This window comes from Triticum urartu, chromosome 3A (genome assembly GCF_056163025.1).
Source record: "Triticum urartu cultivar PI428250 chromosome 3A, HENAU_Tu73, whole genome shotgun sequence".
NCBI lineage: Eukaryota > Viridiplantae > Streptophyta > Magnoliopsida > Poales > Poaceae > Triticum > Triticum urartu.
In genome coordinates this window covers 660934012-660954745 of record NC_141875.1, presented here as the reverse complement: position 1 = coordinate 660954745, position 20734 = coordinate 660934012, and positions in this window count along the sequence as shown.

The following is a 20734-nucleotide window of genomic DNA, read 5'->3' as shown; positions in this document are numbered from 1 at the left end:
ATGCGGCAATTGCTAACATGATTCGGACAGACTTAAGCATAGATACGAGTGAGAAACTCTCATCGTAGTCAACACCTTGAACTTGTCGAAAACCTTTTTGCGACAATTCTAGCTTTGTAGATAGTAACACTACTATCCGTGTCCGTCTTCCTCTTGAAGATCCATTTATTATCAATGGCTTGCCGATCCTCGGGCAAGTCCACCAAAGTCCACACTTTGTTCTCATACATGGATCCTATCTCAGATTTCATGGCCTCAAGCCATTTATCGGAATCTGGGCTCATCATCGCTTCCTCATAGTTCGTAGGTTCGTCATGGTCAAGTAACATGACCTCCAGAATAGGATTACTGTACCACTCTGATGCAGATCTTACTCTGGTCTACCTACGAGATTCGGTAGTAACTTGATTTGAAGTTACATGATCATCATCATTAGCTTCCTCCCTAATTGGTGTAGTAGTCACAGGAACAGATTTCTGTGATGAATTATTTTCCAATAAGGGAGAAGGTACAATTACCTTATCAAGTTTTCTACTTTCCTCCCACTCACTTCTTTCGAGAGAAACTCCTTCTCTAGAAAGGATCCATTCTTAGCAACGAATGTCTTGCCTTCGGATCTGTGATAGAAGGTGTACCCAACTGTCTCCTTTGGGTATCCTATGAAGACATATTTCTCCGATTTGAGTTTGAGCTTATCGAGATGAAACTTTTTCACATAAGCATCGCAACTCCAAACTTTAAGAAACGACAGCTTAGGTTTCTTGCCAAACCATAGTTCACACGGTGTCGTCTCAACGAATTTAGATGGTGCCCTATTTAACGTGAATGCAGCTGTCTCTAATGCATAACCCCCAAAACAATAGTGGTAGATCGGTAAGAGACATCATAGATTGCACTATATCCAATAAAGTACGGTTATGACATTCGGACACACCATTATGTTGTGGTGTTCCATGTGGCATGAGTTTGTGAAACTATTCCACATTGTTTTAATTGAAGACCAAACTCGTAACTCAAATATTTGTCTCCGCGATCAGATCGTAGAAACTTTATTTTCTTGTCATGATGATTTTCCACTTCACTCTGAAATTCTTTGAACTTTTCAAATGTTTCAGACTTATGTTTCATCAAGTAGATATACCCATATCTGCTCAAATCATCTGTGAAGTTCAGAAAATAACGATACTTGCCGTGAGCCTTAACACTCATCGGACCGCATACATCAGTATGTATTATTTCCAATAAGTCAGTTGCTCGCTCCGGAGAACGGAATCTTAGTTATCTTGCCCATGAGGCATGGTTCGCAATCATCAAGTGATTCATAATCAAGTGATTCCAAAATCCCATCGGCATGGAGTTTCTTCATGCGCTTTACACCAATATGACCTAAACGGCAGTGCCACAAATAAGTTGCACTATCATTATTAACTTTGCATCTTTTGGTTTCAATATTATGATTATGTGTATCACTACAATCGAGATCCAACGAACTATTTTCATTGGGTGTGTAACCATATAAGGTTTTATTCATGTAAACAGAACAACAATTTATTCTCTTACTTAAATGAATAACCGTATTACAATAAACATGATCAAATCATATTCATGCTCAACGCAAACACCAAATAACACTTATTCAGGTTCAACACTAATCCCGAAAGTATAGGGAGTGTGCGATGATGATCATATCAATCTTGGAACCACTTCCAACACACATCGTCACTTCACCCTCAACTAGTCTTTATTCTGCAACTCCCGTTTCGAGTTACTAATCTTAGCAACTGAACTAGTATCAAATACTGAGGGGTTGCTATAAACACTAGTAAAGTACACATCAATAACATGTATATCAAATATACTTATGTTCACTTTGCCATCCTTCTTATCTGCCAATCACTTGGGGTAGTTCCGCTTTCAGTGACCAGTCCCTTTGCAGTAGAAGCACTTAGTCTCAGGCTTAGGATCAGACTTGGGCTTCTTCACTTGAGAAGCAACTTGCTTGCTGTTCTTCTTGAAGTTCCCCTTCTTCCCTCTGCCCTTTTCTTGAAACTAGTGGTCTTGTCTACCATCAACACTTGATGTTTTTTTTCGATTTCTACCTTTATCAATTTTCGCATTACGAAGAGTTTGGGAATCGTTTCCGTTATCCCTTGCATATCATAGTTCATCACGAAGTTCTACTAACTTGGTGATGGTGACTAGAGAATTCTGTCAATCACTATCTTATTTGGAAGATTAACTCCCACTTGATTCAAGCGATTGTAGTACTCAGACAATCTGGGCACATGCTCACTAGTTGAGCGATTCTCCTCCATCTTTTAGCTATAGAACTTGTTGGAGACTTCATATCTCTCAACTCGGGTATTTACTTGAAATATTAACTTCAACTCCTGGAACATCTCATATGTTCCATGACATTCAAAACGTCTTTGAAGTCCCGATTCTAAGCCATTAAGCATGGTGCACTAAACTATCAAGTAGTCATCATATTGAGCTAGCCAAACTTTCATAATGTCTGCATCTGCTCCTGCAATAGGTCTGTCACCTAGCGGTGCATCAAGGACATAATTCTTCTGTGCAGCAATGAGGATAAACCTCAGATCACGGATCCAATCCGCATCATTGCTACTAACATCTTTCAACATAATTTTCTCTAGGAACATATCAAAATAAACACAGGGAAGCAACAATGCGAGCTATTGATCTACAACATAATTTGCAAAATACTACCAGGACTAAGTTCATGATAAATTTAAGTTCAATTAATCATATTACTTAAGAACTCCCACTTAGATAGACATCCCTCTAATCCTCTAAGTGATCACGTGATCTAAATCAACTAAACCATGTCCGATCATCACGTGAGATGGAGCAGTTTCATTGGTGAACATCACTATGTTGATCATATCTACTATATGATTCACGCTCGACCTTTCGGTCTCCGTGTTCCGAGGCCATATCTGTATATGCTTGGCTCGTCAAGTATAACCTGAGTATTCCGCGTGTGCAACTGTTTTGCACCCGTTGTATTTGAACGTAGAGCCTATCACACCCGATCATCACGTGGTGTCTCAGCACGAAGAACTTTCGCAATGGTGCATACTCAGGGAGAACACTTCTTGATAATTAGTGAGAGATCATCTTAAAATGCTACCGTCAAACTAAGCAAAATAAGATGTATAAAAGATAAACATCATATGCAATCAAAATATGTGACATGATATGGCCATCATCATCTTGCGCCTTTGATTTCCATCTCCAAAGTACTGTTATGATCTCTATCGTCACCGGCATGACACCATGATCTCCATCATCTTGATCTATATCAATGTGCCGTCACGTGGTCGTCTCGCCAACAATTGCTCTTGCAACTATTGCTATCGCATAGCGATAAAGTAAAGCAGTTATTGGGCGCTTGCATCTTATGCAATAGAGAGACAACCATAAAGATTTTGCCAGTTGCCGATAACTTCAACAAAACATGATCATCTCATACAACAACTTATATCTCATCACGTCTTGACCATATCACATCACAACATGCCCTGCAAAAACAAGTTAGACGTCCTCTACTTTGTTGTTGCAAGTTTTACGTGGCTGCTACGGGCTTAGCAAGAACCGTTCTTACCTACGCATCAAAAACCACAACGATAGTTTGTCAAGTTGGTGTTGTTTTAACCTTTGCAAGGACCGTGCGTAGCCACACTCGGTTCAACTAAAGTTGGAGAAACTGACACCCGCCAGCCATCTGTGTGCAAAGCACGGCGGTAGAACCATTCTCGCGTAAGCGTACGCGTAATGTCGGTCCGGGCCGCTTCATCCAACAATACCGACGAACCAAAGTATGACATGCTGGTAAGCAGTATGACTTATATCGCCCACAACTCACTTGTGTTCTACTCGTGCATATAACATCAAACCATAAAACCTAGGCTCAGATGCCACTATTGGGGAACGTAGTAATTTCAAAAAAATTCCTACGCACACGCAAGATCATGGTGATGCATAGCAACGAGGGGAGAGTGTGATCTACGTACCCTTGTAGATCGACAACGGAGGCGTTTGGTTGATGTAGTCATACGTCCTCACGGCCCAACCGATCAAACACCGAAACTACGGCACCTCCGAGTTTTAGCACACGTTCAGCTCGATGACGATCCCCGGACTCCGATCCAGCAAAGTGTCGGGGAAGAGTTCCGTCAGCACGACGGCGTGGTGACGATTTTGATGTACTACTGTCGCAGGGCTTCGCCTAAGCACCGCTACAATATTATCGAGGACTATGGTGGCAGGGGGCGCCGCACACGGCTAAGAATATGACCACGTGGATCAACTTGCATGTCTATGGGGTGCCCCCTGCCCCCGTATATAAAGGAGTGGAGGAGGGGAGGGCCGGCCCTCTCTATGGCGCGCCCTAGGGGAGTCCTACTCCCACCGGGAGTAGGATTCCCCCTTTCCTAGTCCAACTAGGAGTCCTTCCATGTAGAAGGAGTAGGAAACAAGGAAGGGGCGCAGCCCCTCCCCCTAGTCCAATTCGGACTAGGCCTTGGGGGGGCGCGCGGCCTGCCCTAGGCAGCCCCTCTCTCTTTCCCGTATGGCCCAATAAGGCCCAATACTTCTCCCGGCGAATTCCCGTAACTCTCCGGTACTCCGAAAAATACTCGAATCACTCGGAACCTTTCTGATGTCCGAATATAGTCGTCCAATATATCGATTTTTACGTCTCGACCATTTCGAGACTCCTCGTCATGTCCCCGATCTCATCCGGGACTCCGAACTCCTTCGGTACATCAAAACTCATAAACTCATAATATAACTGTCCTCGAAACCTTAAGCATGCGGACCCTACGGGTTCGAGAATAATGTAGACATGATCGAGACACGTCTCCGCTCAATAACCAATAGCGGGATCTGGATGCCCATATTGGTTCCTACATATTCTACGAAGATCTTTTATCGGTCAGACCGCATAACAACATACGTTGTTCCTTTTGTCATCGGTATGTTACTTGCCCGAGATTCGATCGTCGGTATCCAATACCTAGTTCAATCTCGTTACCGGCAAGTCTCTTTACTCGTTCTGTAATACATCATCCTGCAACTAACTCATTAGTTGCAATGCTTGCAAGGCTTAAGTGATGTGCATTACCGAGAGGGCCCAGAGATACCTCTCCGACAATCGGAGTGACAAATCCTAATCTCGAAATATGCCAACCCAACAATTACCTTTGGAGACACCTGTAGAGCACCTTTATAATCACCCAGTTACGTTGTGACATTTGGTAGCACACAAAGTGTTCCTCCGGCAAACGGAAGTTGCATAATCTCATAGTCATAGGAACATGTATAAGTCATGAAGAAAGCAATAGCAACATACTAAATGATCGGGTGCTAAGCTAATGGAATGGGTCATGTCAATCAGATCATTCACCTAATGATGTGATCCCGTTAATCAAATAATGACTCTTTGTCCATGGTTAGGAAACATAACCATCTTTGATTAACGAGCTAGTCAAGTAGAGGCATACTAGTGACACTCTGTTTGTCTATGTATTCACACATGTATTATGTTTCCGGTTAATACAATTCTAGTATGAATAATAAACATTTATCATGATATAAGGAAATAAATAATAACTTTATTATTGCCTCTAGGGCATATTTCCTTCACCATCTTGCCAGGGGCAAATCATAAAGTTTCTGTCAAAGGTGTGGCAAAAGATTAATGTCAATGAAAACAAGGGCGAATCCTAAAAGTGCAAGCAAAGGTGGGGCAAATCCTCAAATTCCCCATTTCTTAGTGCACGGGCTTTCTGCCATCATCATTAGTTGATTGATTCATGATTAGCGCATGCATGCGCGCTTGACCCCAACGGAGCGGTCCATGCATATGTGCAGCTTCATGGTATGATTTCATTTGCAGATCATGGACGGTGCCCCGTGCGTTTACTGTTTCGCATCCGAAATGATCACAGATAAACATCGTAGGGTCTCTCCGCTTCGCGAGATTTCAGAGAGCTTTTCGGTACTAGCAAAAAACAAAACAAAAAATGATGCTACACAGATCTTCGATGGTAATTTAAATACTTAAGAGCAACTCCAACCGGCTGACCCAAATGAACGATGATTTTATTCATTTTTTGTCAGTTTGAGTCGGCACACTCATGTCCGCTTTTGCATGTGAGTCGGCGCTTACGCCCTACACTGGTTGACCCATTTCTAAGGTCGCACAAAAAAATACCGTAAATATTTTGAAAATAAAAACGTTAATGCCGGACACAAAGGCCAGCGAGAGTCCACGAGTCCACTTTACATTAAATAAAACTAGAAAACTAAGAGGAGGCGCGCTGTCCTAGATGTCCTCATCCTCGTCGTCGGAGCCCGTGAGATCAATGAGCGTCGGAGCCGGGCCTGCCCAGGGGAACGCCGCCTCCCAGGCTGTGGCGACGTCCTCCGCCGCGGGCTGTACCGCCCCACCTGGGCGTGCCCCATCGCGAGCACGGTGCTCCTCCTCCGCCTCGCGCCGCTCCTTCTCTGTGTTGCGCTCCCACTGCTCGAGCCGCTCGCCCTTGCGGCGCTCCTTCGCCATTGCTCGAGGCAGATCTGCTCCTGCGCCGGCGTCGCCCCAAGCCAGACGGGTGGTGTGTTGACCCACTCGCGCATGTATCCATCCCCTGTGTAGCGCTCGGGCTTGATGGTGGGTCAGCGCTGGCTCAGCCTTGGCGGGGGACGACGGCATCAGCGCCGGCACGACACAGTCGTCAGCTGCAGAGAGCGCGATGGCCTCCGACAGGCGTACTTGGTACGCCGCCTCCTCCTTCTTCGCGTCGTGCTACTCTTCCTCCTCGCTTTCATGGAAGGAAGCCGCCAGCGCCGCCTGGTAGGCGGCGTCCTTCTTCTGGTCCTCGTCATGCACGACGAGGGACGGCGGGGTGCCAGCCCGCACGTGCTGGATGCCGCGTCGGCGCTGCTCCTCGTCCTTGAACACAAACAAGAAGACCTCCCAATCGGGAGAGTCTGCTGCGTATGCGGGGTTGAGGCACTGCTCCGGCGTCTACTGATGCCGCCGACGCGGCACCTCCTCCGCGTGCGCCCGCCCCAACCGCGGCACCGTCGGCACTGGGATCCTTTCCGGATCCAAATGCCAGTCATGTGCCAGTGTGATGTCGTGGTATGGGAGGGGGATGCGGTGCTCCTGGTGCCACCTCGCCAGGTGCATTAGGACGCTTATCCGATACCTAGGCGGGCGGGAAGACGCGGCGAAGGCAGAGGACGGGGGGAGGGGGGCGAAGGGCCGTCGGGGGCCTTGCCCTTGTTCTTGCCGGCGAAGAAGCCCAAGGTGGCTAGGGTTGCCACCGACGGGGGAGCAGAGTGGTGGCTAGATGGGGACGGGCGTTTGGAAGAGAATGAGGACCCCCTCCCCCGCCCCCTCATTGACGCGTGGACCCACGGTCGATGGTCGTCATTAATAAAGACGCGGGAGGTACTTGACCGGCCGTCATGTGGGGACATGGCGGACACCCTGCTTCGCGTCCGCGTCGACGCATTTCAGATCTAAATTTGGTTTGGAAATGGGTCCGCTCGAACGCGAAGCAAGCACGTTTTGAGAATGATTCGATGCAGTGGGTTATCATTTTTTTTCCGCGGCGACCCAAACGAACGGCGGTGGATGAAATGGGTCGCCGCGTTGGAGTTGCTCTAATACTCGTGCAAATTGTGTGTCTGTGGTTGGACTTAGCTGGTACAACAACGAAAATGAGGCTTTCTTTCTTCAAATGGCAAGCAAAAAACTCAGAAAGATTCCGGTTCTGAAAATCGGACTGACTTGGACAGAAAGGCTTGTAAAATAATATAATTCTGAATTCCAGAGAACCGGAGAGGAGGGAGTGGCGTCTGTGCGTGGGTTGCTTGTTGTGGGATGAAACCGGTAGCTAGCAGCTAGAGTGGAGGTAGTTGGTGCAAAAGGACCGGCCGGACGCAGCGCCGTAGTACGTACGTGTGTCCGTGAGTCCGTCAACCCGACCCTTCGCTGTCCCAGAAAACCATTCCTTTTCCCATGAGCGAGTCACGGTGGTGACTTGCAAGCGAGAAAAGAGGGGAAGGGAGCGAGCCCATGACAGATGGCCTTTCTGTGGCGACCTCCAGCTAGGGAAGGAAGGAAGAAAGAAACGGACCGTGTCGTGTCTGTCGTGCATGCACGGTTGACACTTTGATGGATGGATTCGGTCTTGGAAAAGGAAGCAAGCAACAGCCATACAGCTATGGTAGTACTACCCCACGTCCCACCCCTCTGTTGGAGTAGATAGCTGGGAGTGAAAATGAACAAAAATGGCCCTTATCTGAAACTTCAACACAAAATGGTCTCAATCTGAAAATATTTCACCAAATGGTCCCTTTTGCATGACGCTCGGGGCTAGGGCGCCATGCTAGATAGCATGACGCCCCAGGTTAGGGCGTCATGCTATTTGGCATGGCGCCCTATGCCGGGGCGTCATGCTACATGTCACTACCATGACGCTCTAGACCGAGACGTCATGCAAAAGAGGACCATTTTATGAAAAAAATTCAGATTAGGACCATTTTATGTTGAAGTTTTAGATAAAGGCCAGTTTTGTTTATTTTCACGAGCTGGGAGAACTGAACTCAGATGGGGAGTGGCGTGCGTGAGCTCCCAAGATCTCTCTCTGCTATAGTTGGGAGGTGGCCGCTAATCTCATTCTCACACGAAACGATGGTGAGCAACTTTCTCCCCCTCACCTCTCGGTCGATCGGCGGCCTCGAGTAGCGTGCCACTGCATCATCACCACGGCATCATTAGCTTAGACACCCATTGATTGGCTAATTATCTATATATATATTTACTAGTTCACTTGGACACTGGCACACACAAACTCAGAGGCATAGTTTTGGTCTTATATGATTTTGTTATTTGCCAGCGGTTTTTTATGTGTGTTGGTGTTTGGTTGTGTGTATCTTAACTATGCAGAGGCCGGATGTGTACTCATTCTGGTTGTACTCTCTTGATACTTCATTTTAAGTAATAAAATTCACTCTTTATCGAAAAAAAACAAGCTCACAGGTGCTTAATTTTTATTTGCGGGGTCAGAGGCGCTTAATTTAAATCTCCTTGTCGGGCTCAAAGATACTCCTGGGCATAGGTGACATGCTTGACAGCAGGGGCGGGCCCACCTCAATTCAAGGGTATTCAACTGAATACCCATTATTTTTTGCTAAAGTACTAGGTATATAGATAGGGTATATCATATTTGTGTACAAGAAAAAACGAAATCTATGCAATAGACGTGCTAGCGAACTAATTCAGGCGGAAAACGGAGGCCAACCCAGCTTTGCTATTCTCCCACACCATCCACGACATTGGCCCATAGGCCCAAAACGCTTTAGGCTGCAATCCTGTGCACGCATCCATCGCTGGTTTAGTTTTACCATCGCCAAAAATCGATCCGGCAGGAGACAAACCGGCTCCGCCCTTCCCTGTTCCCCAAATTCTGCTCCCAAGCAAGCCGCCAGGCAGCCGGCTGATTGTCGCATGCGTGCATGGCGGCAAGCACTGGCAGGCGGCGCGACGTAGTGCACACCATCCAGATTCCGGCGGCATGATATCCGACCCTCACCCCTATGATACTGATCTTTACATGCATCGGTCTTCAATTTTTAAGCCCTAGGTTCAACTAGTAGTAAGTATTTTCTGTTCATCGAAAATAGATGTGTTCATGTGGTCTAATACATTACAACTATTAAAATTGGGATCTGGGGTTGCTCCTTATGCTGATTCTTAGTTGAACTAAATTCATCTTGCTAATGAGACATTGGTTATTGATTTCTCTCTGTATCTCATGCTGCTTAATTTTTTTTCAAAATATTGTTAAGAAGCTAATAAGAAATATGGGGCAAAATTAGTTGAATGAGTGCCTGGTTACATTTATGGAAAAATATTTTTTCTTGCAAGTTATGTAAAATGACATCATCACCCATTTTCAAAGCATCAAGGATCAGAAAGTTATCCTCTAACTGGTGCTGTAAGTTCTTTTACCATTTTTTATTTTCTATCTCTATATTCTTAGATGTTGCCACTTCCTCACTTCGATATGTTGAACAAATAGTATTTCTATATGGTGTAGAATTTGAAGTTATGATCAATTATGTAAATCTATTATATTAGGATATATCTTTATGTATTATCCAATTTTTATAACTGGTACTAGAATCAATTGTATACAGCAAACAAGTCTTTACTCTTTCAAAAAACTACCTTTGAAATTTTGAATACACACTCTTGAAATCCTGGGCCCGCCCCTGCTTGACAGCTGAATTAGCCTAACCTAGTGCTTGCGTGCTTATGGCAAAGGGAAGTTGACAAACTTTGAGAAAAGCTTTTGTGTGTAAAAGAAACTTCATTGGTTCGGCACACCATCTCCTCTGACCAAGATAGACACTCCGGTTATATATACGAGTGAGACTCTACTAAAACCGATGGGTTGCCATCTCCATTTCTCCACGCATCCAAAGATTCCAAGTTAAGTGGCACTGCAGCAGCAAGTCCAGCCCATGTGCCTGCCTCCATCGTTCATTCAATTGTACCTTCACCTCACCCACTCTATGTGTCGAGAGTTGTGTGTGCTCCAAGCCAACAAGGAACCCTACAAGGAACCTCCGGTTCTTTCCAGACCGGATCTTCTCCGTTCCGTCCGTCGGTACAGGGACGCACGCGCCGGTGTCGTCTTGGTCGCCGGTTGCGTCCGGAGACGGAGGCGATTGGGCACATGCCAAACGCTATTGCCGGAGCTTCCCGCCGAGTCTGACACTGTTGCGTTGATTGATGAGGTTGAGCCTGAGCCTGAGCCTGAACCGGGCAGACACTGGTGAAAAGACGGGGCTCCCCCAGTCGTCTCTGTCTGGAATTGCTGGCAGCCTCGACCCGGCTGTGCTTGCTGGCGCCGTCAGGCTAGGCTGTGTCTGCGTCCCATTTAAATACGGCTTTGACTCCTCTGCTGGCTCCGTCCCAGGATACCGACGGCCCCGGCCCGTTGCTGTCTAAGAACAATACAATTTCATGTATTAGTAGTACCTTGCCTTCCATGGTTTGTCTGAACATTGAGCGGAGACACAGGCGGCAGATAGTACCATCTTGGTTCAGTGTTCGGCGGCACACAGTTTCACTCCGGTGAAATTCGTTCTCTCATCAATGTCAGGAAGAAACCCGTTGGTTCATGCATGCATGTATGGTCCCTCTTGTTGTGGTACTGGTACGAGCCTGTGGGCCGGCCGCTAATGAACTTTCCAATTCAATAGATTCCGGCGAGTCAGCTCACATCAGCCGTGGATGCTCGTAGGCGTCCGTTTCTCGTACTCGTAGCTAGTGTTTCTTTGTCTCTTTCTTTCTTTGCTCTGTCGTGGCAACGTCGATTTTGACGCCGCCGTTCTATTTTAGAGCATCTTCAATAGCATGTGTATATTTTGATGTCTATATATTTATATAGACAATGATCTAAAAAGATTCCCTCATATACACATCCAGTTTTGCATCAGAATGTCTATATACAGGGACCATGACAGGTGGGCCATTGCTAGGAAGAGGAAGAAATCATGACTGTAGCTGAGTTTAGACAACGCCTTCACATTGTCCAAGCATGGACATTGTCGAGGCCAATTTAGAGGATGTGTATATTTGAACGATCATATAGACAAGCTGTTGGACGCCTGTTTTGAGCTCACGTCGTGGAAAACGAGTATAGACATCCATATAGACAAGCTATTGGAGATGCTCTTATGCATCCAAGCAACTCGTTTGTCATGCGCGCGTCATACCTCATTAATTATTATCTTCAAAATTTTCTTTTGCAAAAATGATCCAGATGTATTATCAAAGTTCACTGATAGTACAAAGTACCTCAAACATAATAAAACATCGAGATTCTGAGAGCACACTATCACAGTCAGAACAAACCGCCGATAACAGCCGGAAGGTCTTCTTGTACGCGTGCCCCTAGGACCAGCAAACTGGAGTCACGGTTATTGTCACTGAACCCTTAAATAGATCTGAAGCATCTAAAACCAAATCTTGCCACATGACGAGAAACTGTAACCTCACCACCTCAGGAAGCCGACAGCAATCTACGCCGGACCTACGTCGACTATGTCCATATGGACAAACTCAAAGAGAATCGAAGTCCGGAAGACAAACTCGAAGACCAACTGTCGACATCCGCCTGAGCGCCGCACATGCGAGCACTACAAAACCCTAACCTAAACGACAAACCGGAGTGGAGGCACCAAGGTTCCCATCTCGAACACCGGCCGCCAGAGCGACAGGCAGGGGGAAGGCGAGTCCACAGGCTCGTCGGCGAAGCTTGGAGGGAAGTGTTTGCCCTAGCAGCCGAGGAATAGGGGACGGGAAGAGATTGAACACATTTTTGTTAAATTAGTAATATATTTAGGCTTGCATGATTGTGATAAATCTGACTTGATAAGAATATCACGTTATGATATGGCTCATCTTATGGAGAAAAGTGATAATATATTAATGGCCAATTAAACCATTGTCATTTTTTCATGTGAATAAAACAGAATTGGGAAATCTAGTTTTTTTTAACATCAGTACAGACGCAAGCACTCATACATACACGCATACACTCACCCCTATGAAGAGTCGGCATATCATCTTGAGATTTACGAAGTCACCGTAGGCGCCTCGTCATCGATGGGAGCGTCTCCTCCCACTGAAAGCGCATCGCTGAAAATTCTGAAATAAATTCAGGAATAATGCGAGCACCGGTACTTGAACTCTGGTGGGTTGGGGATACCACTGTCTCTCTAACCATCCAACCACAGGCTGGTTCACAATTGGGAACTCTAACTCTAGTTGATGGCTAGAATAGCGTCTTTCATGTGGTCCCTTGTGCCATGGTTAATTCGTGCAAACCTTCCTTCTTAATATACTTGACTTGCTATTCTATGCGATGTTTTATGTTTTCACATAAACTATTTTATTGGTGGCCTCTTCGGTACTCAGCGCTGCCCACTCTCGTATCGGGACATTGTGCATAGTTCACTGGTACATTCAACTATGTGGGAGGACTTTTTTGAAAGACCCGGTTTAGGCCGGCTTCATTGATTTAGAAGAAAGCATACAAGAAACAAGTGGGGATCAAGTGATCATGGCAAATAGAAAAAGCGCTCAAGAGCCAAAATAAGAGGGAAAACTCAAAACAGCAATGGTGGCGTCCAAAGACGCCCACAGTGAAGTATCTATCTCACAGATGCGTCCCCGAACGGGGGCTCTAAGCATGCGGCTCCGGCAGACCTCCAAGACGCAAGATCGAGCTTTATGGCTTAAAGAACATCGTCAGTCCGTGGAGTTTTCCCTCTGAAAACGTATGCGTTATGCTCTTTCCAGATGTGCCAAGCGACCAGCATCGCCATTGTTTTGATTCCTCTCCTCTGGTCGGCCGGCGTGCGCCTGATCATCACCAAGCAGTGCTGTAGTGAGCTATGAGCAGGTCGCCTGCTTAAGCCCAGTGCCTCGCAGCCGATCCATGTGGCAACGGAGCTCCAAACCATCGTGGAGAAGGGGGCAGTCCCATATCAGATGCAGCGAAGACTCGAGATTTCTCAGACAAAAACTGCAGAAGTAACCGTTCGGCCACGCCCTCCTCTACAGCATGTCGTTGCACCAGACTCTGTTATTATGTAGCAGCCATGCAAACATCTTGACGGTCCCCGGCACCCAGCCTTTCCAGATGACGGTGTCGTGGCTCGTGCTTGGCGCATCCTTGAAAAACATCTTGTACGCAGCCCCGGTCGAGTACATGGCCCCTCCTCCTGCAGTCCAAATGATCCGGTCAGCGACGTGGCTGTCGAGGGTGATCTGAGCCTGCTGGAGCCGTCGCCAGAGATAGAGGAAATCAACGACAATGGAGGCCGTGTTGCCATGGCTGAGATCACTGATCCACTGCTCGTTGGCGAGAGCAGCGGCAACCGATCGGTTTTTGCGCCGTGAGTGCTTGAACAGGCTCGGGAAGGCGACATTCAGAGGTGCACCATCGAGCCAGGGGCACGTCCAGAACCCCGCCCTTTGGCCGTCACCGATCGGGATCTTCGTTGCTCTAGCGAACAGCTTCCGGTCTTCGTCGTCGCATCGCAAGGGGAAAGCCGTCTAGGGCCTCATCGGGTGTTTCCAGGACGCCCATAGCCAGCGCAGCCGAAGGGCCGAGCCGAACCGAAGCAGGTCAGGGATCCCCAGGCCGCCCTTCTCCGTTGGAGTGCACACCTGCTTCCATGCCACTTTGCACTTCCCGCCCGTCATTGCCTCGTCTTGGACCGTAAGAACCGGCGCCTTGCCTTGTCAATCTCCTTGAGGATCTTCTTTGGCACTTTGAGCACGGTCATGGCGAAGGTTGGCAGTGCAGAAAGCACCGCCCGCACCATAACGCGCTGACTAGCCAGCGACATCAGCTTGCCCTTCCAGCCCGCAAGACGCGACTTGATACAGTCAATGAGGAATTGGAATTGCACTAAACACAACCTCTTGGGGGACAAAGGCAGGCCCAGGTAGGTTGTGGGAAAACTAGCGATCGATCCCCCAAACCCTTGCAAAACCTCTGTCAGCAACAAAGTGTCGCAGTTCATCGGGATCACTGAAGATTTAGCCTGATTGAGTTTTCTCCGAAAGAATGTAACATCCTCAGCAAGGTGGTGATCTCTTCCTTGATTGGATTGGCAAAGATTATCGCGTCGTCCTCGTACAGGCTCACCCGCATGCTTGCCCCGCGCCCTGGCAGTGGCGCAATCAACCCTGTTGACATGGCTGCGTCCAGCAGACGGTACAGTGGATCGATAGCCAGGATGAACAGCAGCGCTGACAATGGATCTTCCTGCCTGAGTCCGCAGGCGTGAAAGAAACTTGGCCCCGGCGACCCGTTTAGCAGACAGGAAGAGGTTGCAGTGGATAGCAGCAAGGTCACACAATTTCTCCATCGCTGCGAAAAACCCATGCGCTACAGCAGCTCGATCAGGTAGGCCCAGGAAACAGAGTCAAACGCACGAGCGAAATCAAGCTTGAAGAGCAAGGCCTGCTTTTTTTCTCTGTGAAACATTCTGACGCAACCTTGCACATACTGAAAACTTTCATGGATGCATTTTCCTTTCTGGAAAGCCGACTGCGCCGGTGAGATAACTCCGTTCAGAGCAAAGGATAAGCGGAGGGCGAGCACTTTGGAGATTAACTTGGCCATGGAGTGTATCAAACTGATGGGCCTGTAGTGACTGATCTCAGACGCGCCGTCTTTCTTCAGCAGCAGGGCAATGAGCGCTGAATTTAGCTCGGCAAATTTGTTCCCGGCCATCTGATAGAACTTGTTGAAAACAACCATCACCTCTTCCTTGATGATCGGCCAACATGAGCGATAGAACTGCCCAGTGAAACCGTCCGGGCCCGGGGCCTTTTCTGTGGGGGACGCAAGGATTGCCGCCCAGACCTTGGCCATGGTGAACGGCCCGTCCAGCTCTGCCGAAGCAACAACCGGAATGTTCAGACTGTCCCAATTGAGAGTGCAGCCTCGCTGCTTGCTGCGCCCCAAGGCTTCAGAGAAGTGGTCGAGGATGATCTGTTCCTTCTCGCCGTGATCCACTACAACCCTGTCATTGTTGCAGATGGCATGAATGAAGTTTTTCTGTGGTGAGACTGCATTTTTGCATGGCAGAAACACGTGCTCGCATCCCCGCATGTAGCCAATTCACTCTGGAGGCCTGTTTCTTTCTCGCCCATTCAATTGCAGCAAGGCCAAGCACTTTTTGCTTCAGAGTTTTCCTCAGGTGTCTCTCCGCAGCCGTGAGAGCTCGGTGCTCCTGCGCTAGATCAAACTGCAGGATCACCTCGTTTGCGATGTGCAGCAGCTGCCCAACCATGCCAAACACCGCTCTGCTCCAGATTTCACTACAAGGATTCCGGTCTATTGCAACAAAATTTATTGCTACAACTACGTTTTGTTGCAATAAAACGCAATATTACCACAAATTCTCCGGTTGTGGTAATAGGCTGCACATATTGCCATAACTTAGTATCTTCGCGATAAATACTAACTTTGTTGCAATACAGGCCTCATATTGCAACAAACTATATCAGCGTTGCAATATGGTAGCGGTATTGCGACAAACAAATTCCGTTGCGCGAGGGCGGTCATTTTGTTGTAATAGAGACTATGTATTTCAACAGAATAACTATTCGTGGCAATATTCAGAAAGATATTGCAACATCGGCGTGACGTTGCATTAGTTACAAATATTGTTGCAGAAAAGTAGCTAACTATTGCAACAAACTGCATCGGTGTTGCAATACGGTAGCAATATTGCGACAAACAGATTCCATTGCACGTGGCAGCCATTTTGTTGTAGTAGAGACTGGGTATTTTGTTGCAATAAAGCACACTACAGTTACTAGACTTTAGAATACGCTCATTATACACGTTCTGTGGTAATTATATGATCATTGCCTTAATGTAAAGCTCCATATTTTGATCTGTTGAGCAGTCACCTAGTTTGTGTGGCAATCTTTGACAAGTCAAGCTCTCTCTACCACATGGGTCCTACATGTCAGTCGGGCATAAGAAATAAATAAATTAATTAAGCAAAATTGGTCGGGAGTCCATAATCTTCGGGCGCAAACCACCTCGTCTGGCGCCGCTCTGCGTGATGTGTAGAATTGTCACCTATATTATAGCATATATCACTACGTGTTGTGCCGGCTTGTTTTCAAAGTTATTTTTTATTTGTTCTGTGTAGTTTTTTTTAGGGGTATTTGTTCTGTGTAGCTGTGTGAGTGCATGCGTGTTAGTGTGTGTGTGTGTGTGTGTTTTATTTGTGCCGTCTAGTTGTCAAATTGTTTTTCCATAATTTCAAAAAATGTTATCGAATTTGTTTTTCTTTTTGCGAATTTCAAAATTATTCCTAAAATATAAGTAAAATTCAAAACCGGGAAGACATACACAACGAATTGCACAAAATATTAGCCAATTTAAATATTCCCAAATTTCAAACCAGGAAGACATGTACACGCATTGCACACGAATTAAAAAAATAATAGCAAAATTCCAACATTATTCGCGAAAACATATTCATGAATTTAAAAAATGATCGTGAACCTAAAGAAAGTCGCTGTATTTCAAAAATTATTTAAAATTTCAAAGTAGGAAAAATAAGAAAGTAAAAAATGAAAGACAAAATACGTAAAAAAAAGAGGTCGAAGAATACCGCGGCCTGAAATGGCTTGTATCTGTGAGAGTTCGCATCCGAGGAATAGGAAATGTACATGGTCCTTTGTATAATTATGTTATGGGTCTCAACATGAATCAAAGCAGGCATTGGCCGTGGTGGTTTTCGCTCGAGAGTTGCCATCGGGTTTACGACATCCGCCGCCCACCCCTTTCAGATGCCAACATATTTAAATTCAGAAGGCTATGGAATATGATCAACGAGGCCCAGGTTTCACTGCAGCCAGATGTCTCGGACAGTATCACCTGGAAGACAAGCCTCTCCGGCACTTACAGTGCAGCGGCCGCTTAAAAGCTTCAATTCGCTGGACGGATAGGATCAGACTTCGTAAACATGTTTTGGAAGGCCTGGGCTCCTCCACGCTGCAAGTTTTTCACCTGGCTGCTAATGCTAGATAGGCTGTGGTACGCTGATAGGCTACAAAGGCGCGGATGGCCAAATGAATATTTTTGCCTGCTGTGCGTCCGGAACCTTGAATCATCAGTGCACCTGCTCTGGCACTGTCCGGTGGTAAGGATGATCTGGACGGCAGCGGCAAGATGGCACGGCTGCGCTGCTCTTGATCCAACCACCTGGCCAAAAGGCGACAGATCGGACATGTTTTGGACACATATCATCGACAACACACACACCGAGCATCAGAAGGGAATCAGGTCGCTCACCATGCTCATCACATGGGAAATTTGGCTCGAGTGAAACCGCAGAGTTTTTCACAAGAAGATCGCTGCGCCCTGGGCTGTCATCCAGGTAGTGAGAGGATCCCTGGAGGCATGGAGACTGGCGGGAACGAAATATTTGCAGCCCCCTTTTGGGGACCCAACGTGAGAGATCATCCAAGTTCGGCTTAGGGGCATGACCCTCGTTTCATTTCTCTTCTTTTTCTCTTCTCAAACCGTGTCAGCGGCTGTGTAAATATTGCTCCCTATCCCTATAATATAATGGCTAGCAATTGCTGGCGGCTTCAAAAAAAGAAAGTTGCCATCGGAAGGTCTTTGGTTCGATCCTCCAATTCGTCCTCTTTTTATTAGAATTTCTTTCTTTCTTCTATCATTGACATGTGGTCTTTCTTCTGTCACTAACAAGTCAGAGGCTGTGGTAGGAGCCATTAGAGTAGTTGACCGGTCAACGGATCAAAATACGAAAGTCTAAAAGTCTATGTTGAGCCAGTGACGATATAATTACCGCAAAATGTATACAATGACCATATTGAACGTATTTTAAAGTTTAGTGACCGTAGTGTGCTTCGGACTCACTTGTGTATTTTATCTCTTCATACAAACGTACACACAAACTAGATAAAACTAGCTAGATAAACTTGTTGTCAGAGCCACCGACTACTCCTCGCAGGAGTCACTGTCGTCACCCTTGTCGTCGGAGTCGCTCGAGATGACCTCGACGGGCAGCAGCTTCCCTCCATGTTGCATATCGTCGATGAGCTTGCCGGAGAGCCGGGTTTGGAGTTGGTACTCCGCCCAGAGCGTCGGCAGCTGTGCAGCTGCATCTCCGGCATCGGCGACGGTCTTTGCTGCCCAGCACGCCTGCTGCGCCGCGTGCTGCCGCTGGATGGCCGGGTCAAAGAGCCGGCCGTAGCGCCAGAAGGTCCTCCACGCATGGGATTTGAATCCGCGCTGTGAGACTTGGCACCGCACTTGCGCGTGCACCTCCCATTGCCTGACGGACACTGGAGGACAGAGGCGAGCCGTTGGCCTCGTCGTCGTTTCGGTCCTTGCGGACGGAGAAGCCGCCGCGCGCGTCGCCTCCACCGCTGCACCCAAAGCCACCAGCCTCGTTGCCGTTCTGACGCTTGCGGGCAGAGAAGCCGCCGCGCACACTGCCTCCACCACGGCACCCAAAGCTGTCACCGCCTATGCACATTTTAGGGGCTGTATACTTTTGTATTTCTTTTCGTCAAACTCACAAAACCTAGCCGGGGTCGTAGTAGTATACTTTTGTATTTCTTTTCATCAAACTCACAAAAAAGTGCAGCTGACAGGATCGATCCGATGACCTCTATGTACGAAAGGAAAGAATGCAAACCACTAGGCTATCCCATCGGTTGTGATATACATGCTTTTTCACTTCTTTTTTTGTTGTATCATTTCGTGGTTTTTTTCTCCTGCCGTTTTTATCATGTTTTTCTGTTTTTTTTCTTTCTTTATCCTTTTTGCCTTTTCCTAAATGCGCGGATTCCTTTCAAATTCATGACCTTTTTTAAAAAACCGATGAAGCTTTTTTCCGAAATCCATGAACTTTTATTCAAGTTCGTGAACCTTTTTTCAAAATTGATGATTTTTTTCTAATTTATGAAATTTTTAAAAATCAATGAACATTTTCCAAATTTGATGAACTTTACTAGATCCGTGGTCCCAAGTACCAGGTGGCTTGAGCTGTGGATGACGATGGGAGGGATCCCTATACACCTCCCAGCGCCCTGCCGTCCGCTCCTCCCCACCCCTGTCGCTACCAGAGGGCGTTACCATGTTAAGCCTAGCCAACGGCGGCGGCAGCAGGGCTCCTTCGCCCCCTCGTGCGTGCGTCCAATGCAGGATGGATCTGTCGGGCAAGGGCACAAATATTTGACATATATCCCAAATTTCAATTTTGTCATGGCAACTAGGGAGTAAACAAAGATACACAATTGTAGATCCATGATGAACAACATGTTCCTAACACAAAAAATCTTAAAGCGAAATCCGTTTGGTTGTTAATTTACACAGTTGAATCTTTATGGTTTTCATTGAAACAAAAATGACATGATTATGTTGGACCTACTCTGGCACGGAGGAACCCTCCACGGACTGTCCGGTAAGATGAAAGATGTTGAGATCACCCCATCTCAAGATTAAAATGTGAGATCAAGACTGACATAGATCGATCGTCTCATCAACCCATCCCATTTGTACTTGTGTTCCAAGGCAAGAGTATAACCTAGTAGTTTTAAAGCGAGGGCCACGTGAGGTTTCTGTGAGTTGTAGTTCAAAACTAGCCAAGTTTTTGCTACTTTCTGTAATGATTTTTAAAATTGTAGTGCAAACCTGGTTGTACCTACAACCGGGGCGTCCAGCGACAACGCGCTAGCACCAGTCGTGACCCCTACTTCCGCGTGACGGTCACCCTACCTGGGCGGCAAGCCCCGGTCGGCGAGCCACCCCTCTGACCTTGCACGCCACTCCTGGTCGTCCATGGCTCCCGTCGCCCGCTTCCTCCATCCTCGGTGCTGACCAAGCAGTTCCGTTGTCCCTCTTCCCGACCTTCGCCCGCGAGCTCGAGCCTCTCCACCGGTGATGGATGCGAGCTTCCCACACGCCGGCTGCCACCAGACTTAGGGAAGATGACGGACGTGAGATGATTTCATCGGGAATCTCCCGATCTAGTTCGGAGGGAAGATGACGGTCGTGAGACGATTTAGCAGCATATATATCGTCTCATATTGCTTTGAAATATTGTT